The following is a 27717-nucleotide window of genomic DNA, read 5'->3' as shown; positions in this document are numbered from 1 at the left end:
TCGAGTTGATATCTTACTACCAGTCTAGTATATATAGTCACGAAGCTCAATACGTAGTAAATATGCATCCATAGATAGTTGCTAACCACTAGGATCACTACTATCGCCTTATTACAAACAATGCGAAACAGTACCTGCATAGTCTATTGTTACTAGTACCCTCATCAACTCAAGCTTCGTGACTGTATATACTAGACTGTTACTACTCATAGTACGTCTTCATACCCAACAGTTTCACCATAAGTTGGAGTCAAACTTCAGACACAATTTTTTTTTCGGCTAAACGCTAAACCGTTATTCAAATACCAAAATGACATTCGACTTTTTGGTTACTTACAACCTAAAGATTCTGTTCTTATAATTAATGCAGTTATACTCCTTTCATTCTGTATAAGTAGGACGAAAAATCTTAAAGCAACACACTATTTAAATGCTGTTTTAAGATCACTTTGTTGCCATATTGCCACAATCTTAAAAAATGTAAATAAAATAAATGTTAATATCTGAATGTTCAATTATACAAAATGTGATTTTTACGAATTAATTACATAAAAAATTAAGCTTACATTTACCTTCAATGTGCTGCATTAATAGATTATAAGTAGTTCACAGTGGATTCACAAATTGATTTATAACCTCAATCGAGACATTTCCTAAAGCTTTTACCGCTCAACCGGACATTGTTGAAAAAGGTCGAATGCTGTGATTCGCAGTTTTTAGTCGATTATCATCTATCGAGATGGCTCACTTAAAACTACATTTTTTTTTTTTGCTTCGTCATGTCACCCATATGACCAACCGACAAAGTCGTTGCCCAGGGTGCGTCATAGGAGGCTGGTCTACGCTGCACGCGAGATGAGATAACAGATAAGACGATGATGAAGATTTGTTGGGATGCCACGGGGGGACCAGAGCTCCCAGAGAAAACCCGTGTTACCTGGACTCACAAGTTATAAATCGAAGGTACATCGGGAATCGAACCCGGGTCCACAGGATTATAAGTTCAGTGCCCTAACCAGTAGGCCTAGACCACCGTGGTGGTACAAACTACAGGTACAAATCTTCGAAGTGAAAAATTAATGTAGGAATCACAGAGTTACTGTACTGTTATTAAACTTCCGTGTATTTTGAATTGCTGCTTAGGCTATATACCGTATCAATGGTACGCGCAAGTTTTCAGTAGAGCAAAAGCAAAGTTTGAAAAGAGGACCAATATCATTATGATGGGCTGGTACTCTGACGATCTATGGTCTACGAGTATATTATTATAGAAGAGGATAGACATAACATCCTTTACACCATCTGAATCATAGTCTAATATATACTACACTGCAGTGGCGGCCGGTGAGACATTCTGGTGGTGGTGCCAAAAATATAAAAAGGTTGCACGCAAATCACCAAGTGAAAGGTGATGATCACAGCTCATGTTTACATTATGTTAAATAAAACAAATTAATTAAGCGAGCTATTTTACTAGGTGTGCAGTTAATAATGCATCTAGTATATGAAACCAAAAACAACAATAAACGCTTTTCTAACTTAAAAATATATTTACTGTATATAAAATTTATCATTTGAATGTTAAGAGAGGAACTTAGCTAATCACTAACATTTTTAAATTCCAAGCAATGTACTCACCAAACTGCCAATCCAACGCCGAGAGACATCTGCATCTGGATTAAAAAGAACGGTACTGGAAATCCATTCGTCGTTCCTTTTTGTTGGCAAACAAGTTTATCACTTTTGCATTGAAACCTTCAATCTTGCATACGAAAGATTTTTCGCACGATAACATTCCTAAAGCACTTAATCTTTCTTCCTTCATAGTGTTTCTAAGAAATGTTTTTATTCTTTTCAGCATAGAAAAGCATCGCTCAGCTTCAGAAGTGGAGATGGGCATTGTAATTAACAATTTCAAAATTTTGATTGTCTCCTCGAAAGTATCACATAGTTCATCTTCTAGAATTAAGGAAAGAAATGGAACTGCTCCAGAAACTGTTCTTAATTCAGGCCTACCATAGAAAACTTCTAGCTCGCCCTTCAACTTTCGTTTGTCCAGGAACAAATAAACTTCTGTCATTTCATCAAGATATTTATCCGGAAAACTTCTAATGTATTTATCAAAACTTTTAACCTCAAACAAGTTGGTAGCAGTGAGGTGTCCGGTGAACCGAAATCGGGTTTTTATCTCAGAAAGAATAGCATCACATACTTCCAAGGCATCTCTTTTTCTGAAGTTATCATCAGTTCGCGATCTCTTAGCAGGCACTACTTCGTCACACTCATTGAAAATTGCACAATGTCGTCTCTGATTCTCTGAATTATTATTTCAAAATTCTGAATATCTTGTTTTACTTTAATTGGCTCAGCGATTTTCTTATTGTAATTGATTAAAAATTATGTCGACATGATGCATTATCTTATTGAAAAATGTCAACCAGAAAACAAAATCTTTATCTTGAAGTCTCTGTTTGTAGGAACCTGCTTTTTCAATAGTAGATGACGACTTTATGTTTTCATTATTTTCAATAGTTTGCATCACTTTAATAAGGTCTTCCCTGTTCTCAAAAAGATCTTTGACTACACGTGAATGGTAATTCCATCTGGTGGGTGATATTCGGGGCAAACTTTTCTCTATGATTTCTCGCATTACTTTTGAGCTTCGTGGTGAATTCGAAAAAAAAAAAAAAAAAAAAAAAAACAAATTCCTGAGAGATGTGCAAAAAAGAAGCGAGCCTTACGATTAACAGAGACAGCTGTGGACATAATGAGATTTAATTGGTGCGCATAGCAATGGATGTAATTTGCATTCGGGTACTTGTCTTTAATCAACTTTTGTACACCATTTAACCCTCCGCTCATAACATTTGCTCCGTCGTAACTCTGAGCAATAAGTTATCCTGGATTGTCACCAACTAAGGGCTCGAGTTCTTTTAAAATGCAGTCTGCAATAGCATTCGCATTTTGAGCTTCTGGGTTAATAAAGTTCCAAAATCTTTCCACTGGCTTCCCATTGATAACATATCGTAAGACAATTACCAATTGAAATTCACAAGATACATCGGTGGTTTCATCAGCTATTACAGCTACATAGTTGGCACTTTTTATTTCTTTGCGAACTTCTTCATGATATATCTGCAACATACATTCGACAAGTTCGTTTTGTATAGTCTTGGAAAGGCTTTTAAGAACTGAAGACTGAGACAGATGAACTTTCAGATCTTTATCCAATTCAGCGCTGAACTGAATTAATTCGCAAAACACTCCTTTATTTTCGGATGTTTCTGTTTTATCATGTCCTCTGAGCGCCAATTCCAGCGCACCACAAAACCGAATACAGTTACTCTGAACATTGGTTTTCCCCAAAAATGAAAGACTTAAAACATTGTCCATGTGACGCTTAGATGATTCGTGCACTTTCATTTTAGACCATATGTGCCCTATATCAGTAATTCCGGTCTTACACCAACTTACATCTCCACCGAACAACACACATGCAAAGCAAAAAAATGCATTTTTTTTTTTCTTCGCAGCCACAAATCCATTTGTTCTTGTAATAAATCTCAGGATTGAACTTGCGGCATCGACTTTTTGTTTGTTGATGAAGATTCAGATTTGGAAGCGGTCTGCCCAAATTTTTATTGCAATTTTTTCTGCGAGCGTCCTACTACTAAATGGAGATTGCAGTAATTCACTTATTTTATTCATCTCTCCACTTTTTCCACACCAAACTCCACGTATTACTTACACCACAATCACTATAATTAACCAACACATAGGTAGCAGTCTGTTGTTGTACTTTATTTATAGACGTCCTATTCAGTAATGATACCGAATTCTAATGTCTTTGTTAAGTCATATTCCAGATAATCGATAACAGTTACAATAACATTTCCGCAACTAATAACAAAATTTACAAATACAGATAAATGCAAAATTTTCACAGTATGGTTAAGTCAAATATAAATAACTTTTATAACTAGTAAAGTTACTGGCAAAAACACACTAAATGAACGGTGATAAAGACAATAAATATGAAAACGTTTACTCTTCACTTAAACAGACCGATGAATCCAAGGCAGCAGCTTGAATAACACATGTTCATGTCCTGCACAGATCTCATATATCGTTAACAAAACCATCAATACTAGCAACAGTGTAACGATATTTAGTTGCCGCGAAATAAAACAAATATCACACAAAATTAACAAATAGTGTTACATAATATGAGAAAATACGTAGGCCTAGTTGTCTTTCTAAAAATAACCATGACTGACTTTCTCTGCATTCGATATAGTTAAATGAATAATAATTTGTACATTCAAATACAAGTTGTGTGCATTAGTTTGAATTGGTAACATTGCATTAAGATTTGGCGCGGAACTTTAAGTTGTATTTTCGTGTGCTCTTGAGATGATGGTTTCCTGCCAAACTTTTCCAACAAACCCTGCCCTCTGGCGGAATTTCTGCATTACTGCGCTCTAGCGGGCGGAATTTTAACTACTGAGTCATATTGAACTCGGCTGTCTCCGCCATAAGAGCTGCATATGAACCAGTAGCCTTTTGTACAGTGTTATATGGACTTAGCCGGTGCCACAGCGAACTGGCTCCAACGTTCGAAAAAACACTGCAAGAGTGCGTCCCGATCTGTGAGCGCGCTCCTTCAGATGAAATAGGAATAAAATATGTAGAAATAAATTATTATAACTGCTTTTTAGGGTATTATTTTTTGTTTCTTTCATTGGTGGTGCCATGGCACACTGGCACTGCCCCAAAAGCCGCCTCTGCTTAATTACATATTTGTGTGAGCCACGGTAATGTATACTTATACCGTACTGACCAGAAAATAAGCCGTACATTTTACCCAAATTTCAACTGTGAAAAGTTAAGATGCGGCTTATATTCGCGACCCTGGCTTTTATGACATTTTAATATCGTACGCTGTTTAAAAATGATGAAGTTATAGTGAAGTCAGTAATGATAATGGTGAATGTGACAATGAAAATGTGTTAGATACCATAACAACACTGTGCCGGTATACCGATATACACTTTGTTAAGAAAAAAGTTTACTTGTTACTACTGCAGTTAATGACTGATACCACGATACCGTGCCCAAGAAAAAGTGTTGGAAAGAAATGCTATGGTAGGTATACCGTTTTTAAAATACTACATAGGTATACTTACTTACTTACAAATGGCTTTTAATTAACCCGAAGGTTCATTGCCGCCCTCACATAAGCCCGCCATCGGTCCCTATCCTGTGCAAGATTAATCCAGTCTCTATCATCATACCCCACCTCCCTCAAATCTATTTTAATATTATCCTCCCATCTACGTCTCGGCCTCCCTAAAGACATAGGTATATAAAATAAAATTGCTACCGATAATTTTTCTTCTCTTAATCTCTCATTATAGTCTTTTTTTCATCTTTCCCCTTCAAGTTTTAAAGGTGCGACTTATTTTCCAGCCAATACGGTACTTTATTTGATCCACATTGAATACTAATTTTATTATTAGTCTACTACATTTTAATTTTTGGTGAAACTTCGATATGCTCCCAAACCTAGCACGGTAAGATAGAGAGAGGATATAAAACAAAAAGTTATAGCTGCTCTTTCTAAGGGTTACCATGAAAATACAACCTACTGATCAATCCAAAGAAAATAATATTTTAATTTAGGTATGCTAATAATTTTAATGCATTAGTATAATAACTGTTTTTGTTCTATTTATGTAATTTAACTATAGAAAATAACCTTAAAATTGTAACAATGACCTTAATAAATTATATAAAATGAATTTTTTAGTAGGTTATTTTACGACGCTTTATCAACATCTAAGGTTATTTAGCGTCTGAATGTGATGAAGGAGATAATGCCGGGGAAATGAGTCCGGGGTCCAGCACAGAAAGTTACCCAGCATTTGCTCATATATAAAATGAAATTAATTAACTAATCAAAATTAGTTCATTACAATATATTGAATTACAATAGATCACCTTTTGCATTTTATGCCAAATAAGAGAGTTCGAAATAACACAATTGAGAATATCCTCCTTAATTAATTCTAGAACTGATTAGAAAAATAAATGTAAAATATTAGTCTGTTGAAAACATTAATCCTTTCCATAATTTTATAATAGCAAAGAAAGAGTAAATACCAAAATATTACAAACAAAAGAGTCATGCAGTTTTTTTGGTGAAATAAATGTATCGATATTAATTAAATATCAGTATGTTTATTAATTTTGTATGAAATATTCACTTAAGGCAACATATTAATCGCGGTATGGTGAAAGAATTATCCAAATCGGACAAGTATCTTCTGAGATTTCTTCATACAAATACACAACATTCTCTCGTTACATATTAATATTGACAAACTTTCATATGTAAATGATTACAATGATATCCAAAATAGTGTTCTTTGAATATCTTCCGTTTTGTTGTGCAAAGTAATTTGTTTTCACTTCATTGTATTAATCTGATTGAGGCGGCACTGATATAAAACGCATTGTTATTTCAAAGCTCGTATATCTTGTTAAATATTGGTCCTATAGAATTTTTTTATAGAATAAAACTTGTCGGAAACATTTTTAAAACAACTTCTATAATATAATATTTTTCTAAAAAATCAATAATATCCGAGATATTTCGATTTATTGACTTCAGGCCGCCTTATATCCCCCTTTTAAAGAAAGTATTTTAAATTTCATATAGCCTAAATTCTAAGTGGGATTCGACTCAATTTATATACCAATTTTCATAGGATTCGATTCAGCCATTATCGAGTGAAAAGGTAACAAATATACAAGCATACTTATAAACAAAAATTAAAAAAATGCTATTTTTGGTCTCAGGATAATTAATTATACATGGTAACACCAATTATTTTTTAAAAAGTAAAAATTGGCAGAAAAATTTTGGTTACAGTTTTATTATTAGTATAGATATCAGATACAGATAACATGATTAAATGGCAGGTCTATACACCCCGATGGTAGCGAATTAACATGTTGTGTTCAGTCCGAAACACGAGAAAGTGTTGATATACGAACCACAGACATTATTAAAGAATTTATGATGAACTCATTAATTCAGAGATTTCTTCTGCCCAAGGGCAGGTCTTTTACTGCAAACCCAGCATTCTCCAATCTTTCCTATTTTCTGCCTTCCTCTTTGTCTCCTTATCAGATCAATATATCTTAATGTTGTCTATCGTCTGATATCCTTTTCTGCCCCGAACTCTTCTCTCGTTCACCATTCCTTCCAGTGCATCCTTCAGTAGCCAGTTTCTTCTCAGCCAGTGACCCAACCAATTCCTTTTCCTCTTCCTGATTAGTTTTAGCATTATTCTTTCTTTATCCACTCTTTCAAGAACAGCTTCATTTCTTAATCTGTCTGTTCATTTCACACGCTCCATTCTTCTCCATACCCACATTTCAAATGCTTCTAGTCGCTTCTCTTCACTTCGTCGCAATGTCTATCTTTCTGCCCCATATAATGCCATACTACACACAAAGCACTTCACTAGTCCCTTACTTCTTTTTCCAGAGGTCTGCAGAAGATGCTTCTTTTTCTATTAAAAGCTTCCTTGGCCATTGCTATCCTCCTTCTGACTTCTTGGCAATAGCTCATGTTCCTACTTATAGTAAACCCCAAATATTTGAAGCTGTTCACTTATTCCACTGCCTCATTTCGAATTAGCACGTTTGGCTTGTTTAATTTTCTTCCTATAACCATAGCCTTCGTCCTATTTGCATTTATCTTCATTCCATACTGCTCACAGCTGTCATTTAGCTCCAGTAGCATATCCCTTAGTATCGTCTCCTCTTCTGCTAACAACGCCATATCATCAGTAAATGTTATGCACTTTATTATCTTCTTCCTCCTACTATCACCCACTCCATGTTCTGAAAACAGTTCTTCACAAAATCCTCCAAGTAGATGTTGAACAGAGAGGTGATAAAGGGCATCTTTGTATCTTCTCCCTATTTCACTTCTCTCTGACATTTTCTTTCCCTATCCTGACTTTGACGCATTGGTTCATATAGGCTGTAAGGTTACAGAATAGCCTTTTCTCTTTCCAATTCACACCCATTTTCTTTACGATCCTCATCAGTTTATTCTAATCCAATGCATTTTCTAAATCCACAAATACACAGTGTCCTGCTTAGAGGGATCGAGAAATAAGTGCTAATTAAAAATATAAATAATGGTTTTACAGTATACTTTTTGTACAACTTGATGTAAAAACTCTCCGAGTTTCGGAGAATGGTCAGTGCAACTCGATGTGTGCGTCTCGAGCTACCTTAAGACATCCAAAAGGTACTCAACCTTCTGCCAAGTGTTCCATAACATTTGTGGGGTGATTAGCGCAGCTGCATTTATAATGCGTTATCTCAGTTTTTTCAAAGTGTCAATTGTACCACGTTGGTACACAACATTCGTCATAAAGCCCCAGAAAAAGGTCAATGGGCGTCAAGTCGGGTGACCTAGGTGACCAGGCAAGGGTTCGACTTTTCCGATCAACCTATTGTGAAAATTTGCATTCAAGAAGCCACGCACTGCTCCATAGTAATGCAGTGGAGCTCCATGTTGCTGAAAAACCGATTCTGGAGGAGTTGATCAACAACAAAATTTCTGCACATGTCCAGATACCCATTCCCTTTCATTGTCGCCTCGATGGAGAACAATGGTCCAATGACGGAATGTTCTACTGAATGGCGCCAGGCTCATTTCCACGATAAACGTTAGTGCGAATGCGCATAAATATGCAACTGTTTTTAAACCATTGGTGCATAAACTTGGACAGTTTCTGCATCTCGTCAGATGTAAATGAAAACAATACCTTCATCTGATTTTAAATGGTTAGCATTTATTTCTCGACCCCTCTAAACGGGACACTGTACTATATAGACTAGGCCTACACTTCTTTATTCGTCTCGAAGTATCTTTCTATCTTTCGCCGATTGTTAGCAGCAGTCCATATTGCATCTCTCGTACCTTTTCCTTTCCTGGCGCCAAACTGCTCTTGATGAACTATACTAGTAAAAGTAACGAGGAGAGATCTGGCATGTACTGTAAGCTGTGTGATAGGGGAAAGAATGAGCTATCAGAAAGTGAGTTTGTTTCATGATGGTTAATATTATACGTATCTACCGACACGGAAGTTCATCTCAAGCTAAAACCTTTCTTTCTCCTCTGTACCTTTTGTAATATAGCCACGGCACATGGTAAGACCACAGGACAGGTCTTGCCCCTTCTACTGTAGCCTATATATCACGCTCGTAGCTCCGATGGAAGCTGTTTTTTTTTCAGTCTAAAGTGTATCATCCCTAGCCTCATACTTAGACTACGGTAAGGACTAAACTAGGGCTGGGGTTCGGTTCGGAGCAAGTACTGTGACGTCATTACTCGATTGATCCGAGTACAAATTTGTGGCGGCAGATTTGAAATTTGGATAGATTGTGTCGATTTTAGAACATACTTTGAAAGTAAAACCAAGCGTGTTTTAAAAGCGTTGTAGTAAAGCGCTTTCGCTTTGCCAATTGACGAGAAAAAAGTGCTTCGCTTCGCTTCATTGCAAAATGGCGGTTGCAAATTTTATTTGAGTGATTACAACTATTTTCGGAGTTATTTTATATGAACGGCCTATTTAACCTTCAATGTTGTTATGACAGACGAAATAAAATTGATAAAACAATTTATAATAATAACGACTAATAAGTTAACATGTGAGATAAACATCAAACGCTGCAGAAAAGTAGAAAGGAAGATAGAAAGACACGGGCTCCATGAAGGGCTGCTTAAAGCATTTAAAAAATAACCCACAGAATTATTTATTATTACGTAAGTGTATAACAAATAATCAATAAAACGTGGAACCTTGAACTGAAGAATATAATGCTTATTTATTTTATGACTAGCCTTCTATACAACCATGTTCTCTTTGGTAAAATCAATAAATCAAAGTAATTAGCTAACATAAATCATATAAATAAATACAAATAAAATGATGACTGATGAAGTAACATAAATCCAATAAACACAAGAAAAATGTAATGCACTTTCTTTTTTTTTTAACATATTTCAATATTAATCAAACACTTATAATAATAATGTCGACCTGGTTGGCGAGTTGGTATAGCGCTGGCCTTCTACGCCCAAGGTTGCGGGTTCGACCCCTGGCCAGGTCGATGGCATTCAAGTGTGCTTAAATGTGACAGGCTCATGTCAGTAGATTTACTGGCATGTAAAAGAACTTCTGCGGGACAAAATTCCGACACATCCAGTGACGCTGATATAACCTCTGCAGTTGCGAGCGTCGTTAAATAAAACATAACATTAACTTATAATAATTATTAACTATTATTATTATTATTATTATCATTATTATTATTATTATTATTATAAACAGTAATATGTACAGACTGTCAGTGTTCGTTAGGATGAATTCCTCTCAAAAAATTTCAGCCCGCCTTGGGGATATCTCCTGTCGGAAATAATTTGTACTGCAGCAGAAAATATTTAAAACAATAGTACCTATGACGTTGCCTACTAGAATTAAGTGAAACAAGTGAACTCTGTTCGAACTTTTGAACTGACCGGTAACGGCTACGGTTAACCGAGTAATTCAGGTGCTACGCGCCAAGCACATTAAACCTCTAGAACCGAGTTACTCAACAGTTCTACTCGCTCCGTCCCCAGCTCTAGACTAAACCACTGATGTGACTGTGTATGATAATGTAAATTAGATCGACGATCCTGCCATTTCTGCTAACATCAATGCTGCTGATGTAATTACTAATATTATAAAGATGAGAACTTCAACTTAATTTTACAGTCTGTCCAACTCATCCAATTCCAGATAATATATTCTTTGCATTTTCTCAATTAGTCTACATGTTTTTTTTAACAAAAATGTCAAGATTCCACTAGCACATAAATCTGCTCATTAAAGATGTAAAGAGATAATTTGTTTTCAAAGAACAATTTTATTTTCGACTAAATTTGCATCAATTACTCGTACTTTTATATCATTTGACGGACTTAGTTTTCTGACATCAAGGAACGAGGGAGGGTTTAATATTCTGGTTCTACAGCATGTACTGAAACACAGGCAAGGAACGCGACTGAAAATATCATTATTTCTAGTGCTGTAGCATCAGTGTCTATTCAAAATTTAATATATAAAAATTATAGAAAATTGAAGTACAAAGAAAATGTTAGCAATCGATTATGAAAAACAGATAAATAACTATTAAATACAAAAGCCAACCAAGCTCCGTATGGTTGACGTTTGTCGCGAGGAAAGTTGTAATTTATAGGCCTAAGTTATAATAACTGTATCCTATGATTCTTAAGGACCATCCTTACAATGTCGATCGGCCTGGTTGGCGCAGTTGGTATAGCACTGGCCTTCTATGCCCGAGGTTGCGGGTTCGATCCCGGGCCAGATCGATGGTATTTAAAAGTGTGCTTAAATGCGACAGGCTCATGTCTGTAGATTTACTGGCATGTAAAAGAACTCCTGCGGGACAAAATTCCGGTACACCGGCGACGTTGATATAACCTCGGCAGTTGCGAGCGTCGTTAAATAAAACATAGCATTTTTTTTTTCCTTACAATGTCCACTAACGTATGAGCAATACTAACCTGCAATTAATTTTAAGGTCGGAATAAAGTTGCAGTAGACATTGCTTCGTTCTTATCATCTCCTAACTAAAGTTTACTCCCGATTAACATATTGATCTGAAATTTGTAGCAGTTGGTAGGCCTAGGTTTGTCAGAATTTCATAATCTACTGTCATTTATTTTCATTGTTTCCCGGGGCTATTGATATAAATCCGTATAAATCAGAGCATTATCCTACCGCAAGGAACAATTAAATCTGTGAGAAATGTTATGTATTTGGGGTCTATTATCCACGAGTCTGGGAGCTGTGAAGCAGATGTAGATCACAGGGTGCAACAGGCAAGAAGGGCAGTAAAGATGCTGAATGGGGTACTGTGGAGTAGAAATGAAGAAAAGAATTCTACAAACTATAGTTGAATCTATACTAACATACGGGGCAGAGGGATGGACACTTGCTGAACGTCAGAAATGTAAGATACAAGCGACGGAGATGGAGGGAGTAAGAAGAGCTGCTAGAGTATCCAGATTGGAAAGGAGAAGGAATGAGGAGGTAAGACAAATGATGGAGATGGAAGAGTCTGTAATTGAAAGAATCGAGAAGCGAACCCTTCAATGGTATGGCCACGTAAAAAGGATGAAAGAAGAAAGATGGCCAAAGGTTATTCTGGAATGGTCACCTTGGGGAAGGAGGAAGCGTGCGAGACCAAGAAAAACATGGAAAGCTGGTGTCATGCAAATGATGAAGAACCGACACATGCAGGAGGAGGATTGGCGGGATCGAGAAGGATGGCGGAAGGGAATTCAGGGCAACCGCTGAAGAGTGGAGAAGCCCACAAAAGGAAAGTATAAATTAGAGCCACCTACATAAAAAGCCGGAGCCTTGGGTCGCCACAGTGGTCCAAAATCCATATTTAGTACAAAAGTTACAAAAATGGCATGTCAGAAAGTGAAATAAAACCCTTAAATTATTATTCCCATATAACTGAGTAACATTCAATTGATTATCTTAATCAGCGGAGGTGACTGCAGAGCGAGATAAGCCACTAACATGCCACATTTCGTCACACAGCATTCTTACTCAGCAAGTGCCGCTAATCTGCCGTTTCCTTTGCGCTGTAACTCTGTTGTAAATGGTCGATTCTATTCATATTTGGTATCAAAATGTCAAGTAGTATGTAACACTGCTTGTTTTTGTTATATTTAATGTTATTATAGCATGTCAAATTAGCATGAATGGACACGGGACAAAATACAAATATAACCATTGAGTGCAGATTTGGCTAAGTTAGAGAAAAAAAAACACATTTGTTTCACCTCAAAATGATTTTTTTTTTCATTTCCTCGAGTTTTCATCTCTATTTTAAATGAAGTCTTAATGTGCGCAGATTTGCGGAAGTAATAAATTATGCTCACTATTCTTTCCAGGTGCAGTAGTGCAATTTTTCTCGATTACAGTTATTTAAATATCTGTGAACCGAATCTGCTTCCGAAGTACATTCAAGGAATGCAAGGTGACAGCTTGTTAATTATGTATCAAATACTAAGCTTCCTGAGTGCCCAAAAAGTTCAATAATAGCTACCTAAAATGTTACATTTTTCCCGTAAGATAATTTATCGTTGGAGGGCAAGAGGATGAAGAATATGAGTTTTTCTTAATGAAATGAACATTGGGTTGGTGAGCCACTTATTAAATTGGGTTCTCATCGTGATAGTAATGAAAATTTAGAGAAAACTTACCCCTGGAATAAGTCGTGGCTGCCCAAGAAACTTTTTCCATTACAGCAAATATGAGGTCGAAACAAAGATAATCCAGAGAATTAGACCTTGTATACAAAACAAATGCACTATCTGTAACTACTGTATAAAGTTTCATGAAAATCTGTTAGATAGGAGAAAAGTTACTAATTTTGTCTAATTGCGCCCCTTATAAGGGGTAGTTCCCCTTATACCAACGTAATGAGAGCTTGTATACAAAACATATATGTTACCTGTAACTACTGTGTAAAATTCCATAAAAATCTGTTAGATAGGAGAAAAGTTACTAATTTTGTCTAATTGTGCCACCCTATAAGGGATAGTTCCCCTTATACAAATGTAATGAGAGCTTGTATACAAAACATATATGCTACCTGTACTTACAGCGTAAAATCTCATAAAAGTCTGTTAGATAGGAGAAAAGTTACTAATTTTGTCTAATTGAGCCCCCTATAAGGAGTAGTTATCCTTATACCGACAGAATGAGAGTTTATATATAAAACATATATGCTACCTGTAACTCTTGTGTAAAATTTCATAAAATCTGTTAGATAGGAGAAAAGTTACTAATTTTGTCTAATTGCGCCCCCTGTAAGGGATAGTTATCCTTATACCAACGTAATGAGAGTTTGTATATAAAACATATATGCTACGTGTAACTCTTGTGTAAAATTCCATAAAATCTGTTAGACAGGAGAAAAGTTGCTAATTTTGTCTAATACTGTACCCTCCCTATAAGGGATAGTTCTCCTTATACCAACGTAATGAGAGCTTTTATACAAAACATATACATAGTTTACGTAAATTACACTTAGACCTACATAATTTACGTCGCGTAGAAAAATTAATATTTTACACGTTTTTCTAAGCAGCGTAATAATTTATTTTCACGGAATAAATTAATAAGTTAAATGCTCTTCTATGTGGTTTTAATTATTAATTCTTATTTTTCAAATTTTGTGGGAATAAAACCAAATTTGTCATATACTGTTCCGCCGATTTAATATAATGTGTTTGAGTCTAAAGAAAGCAGCAAAACAGTACAACGTGGTGAGATCACCACGAGAATCCAAGCCCCCGCATACTGGTAAGCCATCATGCCATAAACACATTCACGTCTGAATATTTCTCACAAAATGAAATAATATTATTCAGTGTCCTGAAAATGGAACAAATAGTTAGTTAGTTAGTTAGTTAGTTAGTTAGTTAGTTAGTTAGTTAGTTAGTTACTTTGTTTGTTTGTTTGTTTGTTTGTATATTCCAGGAAATAAAATTAATTTGTATTAAATTTATCAGATTCACTTTTTTTTTTCTAAATTAACAACTCTTAAATACCCATTCCCGTGTGATCGATTTTTTACTGCCCATAATATTCCTTATCTTTCAAGCTCTACCTAAACATGATGCTTGTCGATTCCAGGGAACTTAATCCGCGTGTTATAATTATCTAAGTAGGCAAACATTGACTTTTTTTTTCTTATATCGACGGAGCAGTGTACTTGTTATGCAAAGGCCTTCCTGCATACATGTCTTTAACTTTTATTTTTAATACATGTCTTATTAACTTCAAAATCATTAATTATATACTCTCACTGAACGCTTCGGAATTATGCTGTGAACTGAAGTTGATTACGTGATTCCATCCTTTTAAAATTTCTACACGATCAGATCACAATGTGATCACTAACAATGTACGAGTGTGTAATAAAGTCAAAAGTGTCACCTCTGGGAAAGTATCCACAGAGAGTTCTCGAAAGGACAACAAATTTTGTGTTTTAGTTTTTAGTTTTGACCTCTGAACAGGACTTCTTCGGTCAGCGGATAAAGAAAAACATATAAACGAAGTCAACATTGTCCACAATGACATTACCTATTGCCGCAATGATACAAGGAGCTCGTGAAAAGATACAGGATGAGTCAGAACCTCTACGACAAACCCCGAGGAGTGATAGATCTCGCTATGAGGATCATTTTTCGTGAAACAACCCATCTGGCGCGCACGTTTGGAGCTACGCGACATCCAAGAAAAGACAAGTTTTAGTAACATTTCTAGTAATTATGAAATTAATGAATTGGTATTCATTTATTTTAAATACCCTTGCGGACAGGTTACAGAAGGTTTTCAAAGTGTCTGCCTTGAATATGATTACTAGAGACCGGATTGTAAAGTGAATCCCTTTTTTTATTTCAACACGAAACATGAAATAATTAATTATGATGTTCAAAACTATCTTCCACCGACCAAATTATGTGGTTTTGGCTTCCATTTTTCCCCTTTTTAGTTCATATTCACTTTTTCCCCCTTTTTTGAAAACATCTCTTATTCTGGTCCTTTTTTGACAGAATATCGCAAACATTTAGATAATTTTCCTATATTTTTTTTTTTTCCGATTGGGCTGTAACTTCCTGAGCAAGCGAAAATAAATATCGTTCTTCTTCTGATTCCAGACATTGAAAAACTAATAAAGTGTGCTGATTTAGAGTTGAGGATAAAACTAACATTTTCACTCTGTTTTCAGTTGATGTTGAGCGGTCATTTTCTGTTTATAAAGACATTCTGCATTCAAAGAGGCAGAATCATATTGAAGCATATTGAAATGTTGAATGTGATCAAATACAACTCTTTCCTTATGTTGTGAAGCGATAAATATAAGTTTGTGTGTGCTATGTGTATCCATGAATGTGCTGAAGTGTGTTTTCAATTAAAATAGCACCCTTTTGTGGGAGTAATATAGTCCTTTTTGAAGTCCTTTTTTGACTATATCAAATACAACACTTCCCTTATGTTGTGAAGAGATAAATGTAAGATTGTGTGTGCCATGTATATCCATGAATGTGCTGAAGTGTGTTTTGGGGAGTAACACAGACCTTTTGCAAGTCCTTTTCTTGGCTATAACTTTCCCCCCCCTTTTTTTTGTCCTTTTTTGATGAAAAAAAAATTCTTTAAAATCCGGTCTCTAATGATTACATTCATTACCGTCGCAGCAGTGATTTTTGAACACTGTTGAACATTTCAGATATGTTATATTTGATGAAAAATAGCTAATCGTACACTGACGTTCAAAGGTATCCGACCTACGATTTTATGATCGTGTAAGCGAACTTTCCAACCACGGGATAAGTCAGAACCAAAGAAATAAAAAATTGACAAACTTTGAAACAGTTCCGCTAGTTCCCAGTAGGTGGCACAATTATTGGGACAGCTAAACAAGTGTCAGAGAAAATGATTATGTAGATTAAGCATTAATTATTATCACAATTGACAATATCAGCGGTTTCCAGCTAAACCCAGTGTTGTTTTAAATCAGTTGAGTGGGATGAAAAATTGAATTCCAAAATGCGGGAATAGTTATTTACAATTGACAACCGTGACGACTATTATCTTCGCCATCTATTCATAGAAACAATAACTAGAAAAATCCACATTTACACCAACAAATTATCGATCACTATCGATTAGTCGGATCAGATATCTTTGAACGTCAGTGTACAATCAGTTCTTCTCTGGTATGAACTGGAGCGGCGTAAAAAAAAAACCGGGGGCATTAAGTCGGTTGTGATTGTGCTGGCCACACAACAGGTCCCGTCTCCTTATCCATTGTTCCTCGTAGGTGTGCTGAATTGCGGCGGGGCACCATTATGCTGGAACTACATGTGGGGTACATCCTCCAAGAAGAGCGGAAGCGTATTCCGAAGATCTCAAGTTAAGTTTCAACTCCATTCAAATGGGACGGCAAAGTGATAGGTCCAGCAGGCGGTCACCAAACAATTCAAGCCCAGAAGTTTATGGTAAACCTTAATTGATAAGAATGACAGACTTGAAATATTCGGCAGAGATCGACAATCACTGCAACGATGGTATAATGAATGTAATCTTATGAGGTTCAGGATAGACAATGAACACATTCTGTAACCTGGTCGCAAGTGTACTTGAAGAAATAAAAGAATAATTTATTTCAGAATCAGTCGGAACTAAAAGGAACTAAGTCACTTTTCACAACTTTTCAGGAGAAGCAAAAAACATTTCACTAATAATACAAATGTATAATATATTTTTATAGAAGACAAAAGAATATTTAAGTCTTAGTTCCTTCTTCAACCGTTCGATGCACATGACATCCGTTGTTCAAATTGTTGCATAACCCAAAACTGCATATTTTGATTTAGTTCCTTTTAGCTTCGACCGATTCCTAAATGTCGCTAAAAAACCTGTCTTTTCTTTCGCGTCAGAGAACATGGGCTGTCTCGCGAAAAATCACCCTTATCGCTCTTCTGAGTTTGTCACAGAGGTCCTGAATCACTCTACAGGGTGTAAGGGGTATAAGTATCATTATTTTAACTGATGGTTATTAATATCATAAGGAAGAAAAAATGTACTTACAATTTTTTTCTAATTGCAATATTTAACTAATTATTAAAGTTTACAATAATAGACGTTTTGCAACGTTCCTGGATGGGGAGGAGGGAGTTTAGGAAGTACACAGCACAGCTCAAGCGGGCAGGAGAGGTTTAGAAGTACACAGTACAGCTCAAGCGGGGAGGAGGGGGTTTAGAAGTACACAGTACATCTCAAGCGGGGAGGAGGGGGTTTAGAAGTACACAGTACAGCTCAAGCGGGTGCAGACATACCAGTACAAACAGATGCTCTGTTCTAATGCAGGAGCGGACCATGACAATACTGTTGTTTACATAAAACTAGCAGCAAATACAAATCTCATTAATAGAACATTATGGTTAATTTACATTTTATGTAACAATATTGCTCCATTTTTAAGTGTACGTCTAAAAATAAACAATAATGGTTTTCAGCACAAAATCACACGAACTTTTTTTTTTTTCTAATGCAACATTTTAATCTCTCCCGCTTCCGTAAAGCAGTATCATTTTTAAACAAATTTCTGGTTGTGTGATTTTCGAAACCGGGTAAGAGACCCCTAGTTTCGAAAAATCGTCGAGAAACTGCTACTAAAGTTCGCCGATTAGGTAACCTTCTTTGAGGAAAACGTTGACGGTACATCATTCTTGCCTCACTTGAATTACGACGACTTTCTCCATAAATTAATAACATATTATGATATTCATAAACTGTAAATGACATTGTAAATTGTTTATCAAATACCCTGTACTGAACTGTCATCCGCTCTGCAGTAGACCTATGGACAGGGAGCTTGGACTCAGCTGACTTGTACTTACATCTGTGCAGAGTACTGCCTGCTGAACACGTTGCCACGTCTCTCATGTCAGAATATTAACAAATTTAAGCATGTATTTTTATTTAATTTCACGGAAACGTAATAGAACACACAAATATTTATTTAAACTAATATTAACTCTTTGCTAGATATATCTACTGATGTAGACTAATTGTTTTCGTAATTTTACTAACGATATAAGCAGTATAACGCAAATAAAATAAGAAAAGAAATATTTTTTTCTGGGAAAACTATCAAGTTTTGACCCTATGTTGTATGGACATTTTTTGATCCTGTAGACCGTCCCCGACGACTGTGGAAAGGACGGCACTTATACCCCTTACACCCTGTATATAAAAACAAAATACTGTATGTCGGCGGGAACCGTGAGATACACATGATGAAAATAGTCGGCGTATCGTTTCAAATGAAGACAATATGGAGAGTTCGAATGAATTACCGCTAGTAGGCCCTATGCAGAACGCTGGTAGCCTGGGAACTAGAGTAACAATTTAACACTTTGTTGATTTAATATATTACAGCAGTTTTGAATTTATTATATTTATGACTTGAATTAATTTTTAAGCGTAACTTCCCAATCCTGTTTTAGTGGAATTAAAAATGTAAACGGGAGCATCCTGAGAAAACGCACTGCAATATTTACTTCGTCTAACGCAAATTCCATCACGATCAGGCCGGGGGTCAAATTCTGGTCGTCAGGATGGAATACCAGAGTGCTAGGATTAAGCCACAGACGTGGCATTGTTCACCCCTACTGAGAAACCAAACAACGCCTCCCAGCTTATGAAGAACCAAGTTATCGCACAACATGTGTTACTCGTTCCGGGTCACCGAGCACAAACCCAGCGACTCTTCGACGCCTACGACTTCTGTGACCACATTTTGTAACAAGATAAAAAATTACAAATAAATCAATAACCTTTGAACATGTACGCCTATGAAAATTGAATTGCGGTGATGGCGCGCTTGAAATCCTACACAAATCTCTTCCTTTTAGGGATCTACTAAAGACTTAAGGGTTGTTGATTACATTTGTAGAAATCGGTCTGTATATCCCGATTTGGCTACGATGTAGTGATCCACATTAGTACTATAAATCAGTGAATAAAATATTAGTGTTTTCGTAGAAGATCAATATTTTCCCTAGACTAAAAATACAATACAATTGAAGTAAAATATTATATTTTACAGTGTACAAAATTAGTGGTAAAAAAGGTACATATCACCGCGACTCACTATATAGCGGATCCCCCCGATTTAAGAAAAGCTCCGAGTTGTTATGAAGTTAATCGCTAACCGAACATCGCCTGTGTCGTCGTCACAGTTACTCCCAATTACATTATCGATAGAACTATTGCTATAGGACAGACCAGTGATGTCAAAACAAGCGCATTTTTCTGACCTTGACGTCGTGAGCGGGCATCAAGCGCTAAGTATGGAAAGAGGAAGGGTTGTGTATATGAATAAGCAGCCTGTTGGATTAACAGAACAGTGGTGCACAAACTTCAAACGGAACGTGAAATTTGGTGTCATTTTTATACGGCTTCTTTCTGTTTTTTATTGGGTTATTTTACGACGCTTTATCAACATCTTACGTTATTTAGCGTCTGAATGAGAGGAAGGTGATAATGCCGGTGGAATGAGTCCGGGGTCCAACACCGAAAGTTACCCAGCATTTTCTTTCTGTTTGATATTATCTATATTGTCTGTAAAACAAAAGTACTAATACCAATTTCTTAATATTGCAGTTGTGTTTTAAACGTTATTAACATAATAAAGAGTTAAGAAGGAATATTCACATAAATTCCACAGTAGTACAACTATACTGTACTAAATGAATGAAATAAAGAAAGTGATATTCCAAAGAAAGAGTCTGAGTATGACATGATAAGTTGGAATTAATATTGATGGTACCTTTAGCCTTATAAAAGTAATCAATAAACTAATCAAAACAATATTACAGTACAAAGCAAAGTTACCTAGGTGCTGCACATGTTTTAAGTGTAACTAATATTACATAACAAAATTCTTATCGCATTACGCTTTTAAGGTGATACTGGTGAGCAACTTCCTATCATCAAAATATTAAACTATTTTCTCGAAATGTGCTGAAGCTGTAGAGCTGACATTTTTACAACACATGGGCACGTATTTTTTGCTTATGATGAAACAGTAGTTGCTTTGTTAATTAATTTCCTTACAAACAATTTCCATTCGAATATTTTCAAAATTTTCAATACACTATCTTCAGTAATACGTATTTACGGTACATTAGATTTACAAAAACAGTCTGTAAGGCTACTAAATAAATAGGCCTATATCTGAAAATTTCACTTTTCTATAAAAAAAAAAGTTGAGAAAATATTTCTTTTGAATAAAAAAAATCAAACTTGTGAAGAATGAGCATTAAAATTAAAACTTACATTCTTATAATGCACTTATACTTCTCAGACAAATCTAAAAATTAACATGGATACAGTTTTAATACGTTCTCTTCCTTTTATCTATTGAACCAGTGCTGGCCATCCCTGAATATAGCTCGACCAAGCGGCATATACTACCTCACTCGTCTGTATCTTTCCTTTCCGCTGTAAAGCGCTCAGGCTCTCCTGAGCACTAAAGCGCGCGCTTGCTCCTATGGGCATCAATTGACATGACTGGGACAGACTGAGGGAATGGAATTTGTTACAGAAGGTAACACAGTCACGCTTTATTGAGATCGCAATAAGAAAGTGGCTTCTTTTTATAAAGAAAATAATTCTGTGTGTTTTTGTAATGATGTAAATAGCCTCATGAAAGAATTATTAGAATATGTACACGAACCCCATGACTGGAGGTTGTTCATTGACTCATTCAAACAGAGATTAAATTCTCTGTTTTGTTACACAATGGTAACAAGAAACCATCAATCCCTATAACTCATGCTACCGAATTAAAGGAGACAGACAAATCCATGGAGATCCTCCTGTAAGTGATAAACTATACAACATTTCAGTCGCACATTTGCGGAGATTTGAACGTTATATCACTTCTACTTGGTCTGCAGTTGGGCTACACCAGAAACATGTGCTTCTTGTGTTTGTGAGATAGTCGTGATGACAGTAATAATTTTTAAGATTTAACAATGGCCTCCAAGGATTGAAACGTCTGTGGGGGAAAAACAATATGAAACACAAGGAGCTCGTTGACGCAAAGAAGATATTTCTTCCACCCCTTCAAATTAAACTTGGCCTCATGAAAAACTTTGTGCGGGCTCTGAGTTATGATGGTGAAGGCTTTAATTATCTGAAGGAGAAATTTGGGAGAGTGAAAAGTGATACAAAATTGAAGGCAGGGATTTTCATTGGGCCAGAGATCCGAAAGTTGATGTGTGACACTACAGTACGTTCAGGTCAAAATTGAGTGCTCTTGAACTCGAAGCTTGGGACACATTTGTACTAGTGTCAACTAGGTTTTTAGGAAATTATCGAGCTGATAATTATGCTGAGCTAGTACAATATATAACATGCTTAGAGCATTTCAGAATCTAGGTTGTCACATATCTTTAAAAATGTACTTTCTTCATTCACACTTTGACTTTTTCCATCAAATCTAGGCGCTGTAAGTGACGAACATGGTGAGAGGTTCCATCTGGACACATGAACGATGGAATCCAGGTACCAGGGCCAATACAGTCCGAGCATGATGGGTGATTTCTGCTGGTTCCTACAGCAGATCAACGATATCAGTGATGGATTCCAGGTACCATGGTCAATACGATTCGAGTATGATGGGTGATTTCTGCTGGTTCCTACAGCGATCAACCACATGCCAACATAAACAGAAAAGCAAAGGTCTCAAGCACTTTTAACAGAGTTTTTAGTGCATACTACATATTGTAAGTGTATATCTTCTTATAAATGTAGGCCTATTTGAAGTAATAGAATATTACAATTTGCAAAGAATATATAAACTAAGCTCAATTTATATCTCTAACTTTACGGTACAGGTATAGCCTATACTGAATAGTGAAATTTAGAATTAATGTTGCAGTCCCATAACTCAAAAACCTGACGTGCTATGATAAATCTTATTACAGACCTGGAATCAGCGCATACATTTCAGTATAAAACATTTGAAATTTCCTCAGTAACAGACAAAAAGCTTCTTTTTTAAAAGATCAGTGCAATCAATAAAAAAAGTTACTTAGCTGATTTTCAAGGTTGTTATATGACCACGGATGTTTAAGGGTGTATAAATAAAGTTAACAAAAATTATAAAAATAAATTACCACTTACAGCTTTACCTGAGGAACATCAATGGATACTAACCTCAACACGTTTCAATTTACATTGGTTATTTGTATTTTATAACACAACTGATATACTGTGTTCGAAATTGTCTAAAGAAATTAAAAGAAACGGTGAACGCTTTGACTGTCTCCGTGGTCGAGTGATCAGCACGCTGTCTTCCAGATCTGAAAGTCCGGAGTTCGATTCCCGGCTTATACTCTCGGGAAATTTTCAATGAAGAAGAAAAGTTTCGTTAGTGTCTGGAGTCTGGAAATTTGTATGAATGTGAGTGTGCCGGGTTATTACATAATTAACCAATCTTCAAAATATGAAATAGACCTATAATAGGCAGAACTGTCCCTGGCCAAAAACGTGAACACAAGTTGCAACGTCACATTGTTGACATGCAACGCCATCAGTTAGCACTACCAGAAAGCACTAATATATGAATTTTAGAAAACGGTGAAAGCTAGCACAGACCACTAGCTTCGGCAATCATTGCTGTTGACTGATTCTGATTCAATTTCACAATTAGCGTTGCATAACGATCAGTTACAAAACATAAAAAGGTAGCCATGTTTAATAACTTCGGAAAAACATCTTTATATTAATTATAAAGCCAATAAGTCAGCAAAGTAAACAGTTTTAAGATAAACTTTTCAGGCAAGATACGTGTCGAACGCAGTGAAATAAAATTCTGTGACGAGCGCTTTAAGAGGCTTTGCATATTGCTTCGGGATTGTATATATTGATATTTATCACGTAAATAATAGTTGTTTATGTTTGCGGTTTTCCACCGGTTTATACAAATTAATGAAAGTGGAGTTGCCGCCAGACAGTGCGTCTTCTGTGTAGTGTTATGACGTTATACAGTCGAAACCAGTGAGTGAAACTACAATGTTGGGAAGCATCTTGCTAGAAAGTATTCCGAAATCTGAAGTGGAATGAAGAAGAGGATGGCGTGAAAGAAAGAGTGCAAATTAACCGCAGAAAATTGAGCCAAAATCGAAAGAGAGTTGACTGGAACAAGTGCGAGAATGCAGGACAAGAAGAAAGGGAATTTTCTGACCTTTTCTCTGTAGTTAAGTTACAAAGTGTTAACCATTTAGTGAAATTTCCTATCACAGCCAACAACCAACGAACAATGAATGAGTGCAATGTTTAATTGAACTGGTATCAGTGATTTAGAATTAAATCGTAGTTCAACACATAAAGACTTCAAACCAAGCAAAAATGATAATCAGATATTTGACAAATTTATAAACAATCGATCTGATTTTGTGCGCTTCATTTTTCATCTCTTATTGTAGGTATCATAAGTCAACTGTTTCACGTTCTGAAAAGACTGCGTATAAAATTGTTAAATTTAACACAACCCTAATTCATTACCTTCCATTGCAGGAATATTTTAAAATATTACTACACATTTACAATTTCAGAAGCTTTACTTCTGCCGCACGCAGAGGTTACACACATTAAAAAAATATTGAATAACAAAAAGAAATGCTACTTAGATGTTAATCAAACCACAGCGTCCTTTACGAAATAAGTTCCGATCACTACAAAAACTTCCGCACAAAAGAGTTTATAGGCCTATAATAAGCTGCTAAAAAATATTACAAAAACTCCTGCAGCAAAAAGGTTTTTAATATAAGCTGCTGATAAAGCAGCATCATCATCATCATCATCATCATCATCCTGAAGAGGGAGGTCGAACCTTAGCCCTACATCCGAGTGATGTTATTACGCTCATCCACACCATCTGACTCTGCTTGGTTCACTCTGCACCCAGGTTTCATGCAGACAATCCCACATGTCCTTAGGCCACTATCCTCTCCACTTCGATAACTTGTTATTGGAGAAATGCGAATATGGTAATAAAAATAATAGCAAAATAAATATTATTATTATTATTATTATTATTATTATTATTATGTTCAGGATAACAGACAGGGTTTGGAATTGAACGGGTTACATCAGCTTCTTGTCTATGCGGATGACGTGAATATGTTAGGAGAGAATGCAGAAACAATTAGGGAAAACACGGAAATTTTACTTGAAGCAAGTAAAGCGATAGCTTTGGAAGTAAATCCCGAAAAGACAAAGTATATGATTATGTCTCGTGACCAGAATATTGTACTAAATGGAAATATAAAAATTGGAGATTTATCCTTCGAAGAGACGGAAAATTTCAAATATCTTGGAGCAACAGTAACAAATATAAATGGCACTCGGAAGGAAATTAAACGCAGAATAAATATGGGAAATGCCTGTTATTATCCGGTTGAGAAGCTTTTGTCATCTAGTCTCCTGTCACAAAATCTGAAAGTTAGAATTTATAAAACGGTAACCGGTTGTTCTGTATGGTTGTGAAAGTTGGACTCTCACTTTGAGAGAGGAACAGAGATTAGGGGTATTTGAGAATAAGGTTACTTAGGAAAATATTTGGGGCTAAGAGAGTTGAAGTTACAGGAGAATGGAGAAAGTTACACAACGCAGAACTGCACGGATTGTATTCTTCACCTGACTTAATTAGGAACATTAAATCGACTTTGAGATGATCATATATGGACGAATCCAGAAATGCATATAGAGTGTTAGTTGGGAGACCGGAGAGAAAAAGACCTTGGGGAGGCCGACACGTAGATGGGGGGATAATATTAAAATGGATTTGATGTAGGTGGGATATGATGATAGAGACTGGATTAATCTTGCTCAGGATAGGGACTAATGGCGGGCTTATGTGAGGGCGGCAATGAACCTCTGGGTTCCTTAAAAGCCATTTGTAAGTATTATTATTATTATTATTATTATTATTATTATTATTATTATTATACTACATGGCATTGTGATTTTACCCTCTTTTGGTGATATCTAGTATTAGTTGGCAACACTGAAGAGACAGCGAATTTAGTCTTTTAGGAACTATTCTTACGTGATCCTCACTATACTTACGGTTCACTCTGTTGAATCTAATAGCTTATAAATACTTTGAAGATTACATTAATTTCTTGTCACAACACACTCAAACTAGAATTTTGCTGCAAAATCGACATTACTGTATCTGTATATATTATTGATAACTAGGCTAAGTTATACTGTCCCCTCGTTAATTTGTATGGACACACTACAATTTCCATTGCCTTCTAAATACATACGATCAGCTGAGCATTAAATAAAAATAGCTTTAAAAAATATTGTTTTTCACACCAAAGCCGTGGAAAATAATTGCTTCAATCTGTTTACATGTCTAAAAGCATGATTAACATGTCAGGCGTTGATTCGCTTTTCAGTATTCGACACGATAATCTCGACGCAGATTCGGTAAACGACGCACGCACCCTGTCCGTCACGCCGGGTCGTGCTCTGAATCTGCTTCACATTCATAAGCCAATTTTAAAATTTATTCCATAATGGCGAATCTAAAAATAAAACAAAAAATGAGTTTCAGGAAGACGACGGCACATATTCCTTCATTATACAGGGTGATTCAGAGGAATAGTTAATATTATAGTGAGTGGTAGTATGGACTACTGTGAATAAAAAGTTCCTTTAAACCTATGTACAATTTTCAATGGATGTGAAGATACAGCTATTTGAATGTTACGCATAACAGGCATTACAAGTAGCAAGAAGGAAAGACAAATTACTTAAAAATTACATTTACTTCTTATTTACATGATGTCAATCCATTTCAACAGTTCAATGTACTTTTTCACTGTGTTGAAAACAGTAAGTGTTGGTCTCCTGAGATCGTTTTGTCGTCCTTTTATGAGGGCAGCACTATTCACAATGCGAGCGACCAATTTATCCCTTGTGTTTACTTTTCTTTTAATACACTTCGCTTTTCAACTACCCCTACAGACAAATATCGACAGGAGTAAAGACTGGGGAACTTGGTGGCCAATGCATGTGACCACTGCGTCCGATTCATCTTTCGACGAATGTGAGATGTTAGATGTGTCACCTGACGACTAAAACACAGTCTACTATATACAGTCGCGAAGCTCAATATGTAGTAAAAATGCAAACATGGGTAGTTGCCCACCACTAGGATCGCTACTATCGCCTCATCATCGCAGATCTCTCTCCTAGCAGCAGACAAAATATGTTACACTTTCGTTGTCGTGTTCTTTTGGAAAAATTAACACCTTCCTTCCATTAATGAAATATTAAATGCATAAAGTTAATTTGTTATTTTAATGAAGTATATTAAATTCCACCATAAACTCGAAGATACCTGCAAGAAATTAGTTAATATAATTTTTGTTTCTGCAAAACGAACTGAAATTTACTATAATAGCTTCACTCATTCAAGATTATAGCGATAATTAACAATGAAACCAATAAATATTAATTTGCATTTCTCTTTACAACAATAATAATGGAAATATGAATTAATGGAGTAACTTACGTGTACTGGTACTTGTAGTGTAGGCTTACGTAGTTAACAAAGTGGGATGAGGTTAAGCAATAATAATCACACCAGAATTGGAAATAAAACGTGATCAATAAATTTTATTGTAACAGACTTTTTCTACGTCTCTAGTAAAGCAACAAATAAAAAAACAACAAAATTAACAGCTATAATTAAAAACATATCCTTTTGAAGAAAAAAGTAGGCCTAAGCAATAATAATCCCACCAGAATTGAAAATAAAACGTGATCAATAAATTTCATTAAAACAAACTTAATTTTTCTACGTCTTTAGTAAAATAACACATAAAAATAATAACAAAATTAATAGCTACAATTAAAAATATATCCTCTGGAAAAAAAAGTAGACCTAACCTTTATTTCTCTGGAAATTTAGCAGCCTAAGTGACAGAACTTTAACCGG

At 35.7% G+C, this 27717-nt stretch overlaps 1 protein-coding gene across 2 annotated transcripts in view; it reads right to left on the bottom strand.

Annotated features, from left to right (window-relative positions):
• LOC138710553 (putative leucine-rich repeat-containing protein DDB_G0290503) overlaps positions 1-27717 on the bottom strand; it is a 99403-nt gene that overhangs the window by 28778 nt on the left and 42908 nt on the right. Inside the window, exon 1 of one of the 2 annotated variants that reach the window (XM_069841530.1) lies at positions 573-703. The exons of the other annotated variant lie outside the window; for it this stretch is intronic. The gene's annotated coding sequence lies outside the window, so the exon portion shown is untranslated. Of the gene's footprint in view, positions 1-572; positions 704-27717 lie in introns of those variants that run through there. 2 annotated transcript variants of the gene reach the window in all.

This window comes from Periplaneta americana, chromosome 12 (assembly GCF_040183065.1).
Source record: "Periplaneta americana isolate PAMFEO1 chromosome 12, P.americana_PAMFEO1_priV1, whole genome shotgun sequence".
Taxonomy (NCBI): domain Eukaryota; kingdom Metazoa; phylum Arthropoda; class Insecta; order Blattodea; family Blattidae; genus Periplaneta; species Periplaneta americana.
The sequence above is the reverse complement of the archived record's forward strand: the minus strand, read 5'-3'. Positions and strand labels throughout refer to the sequence as shown.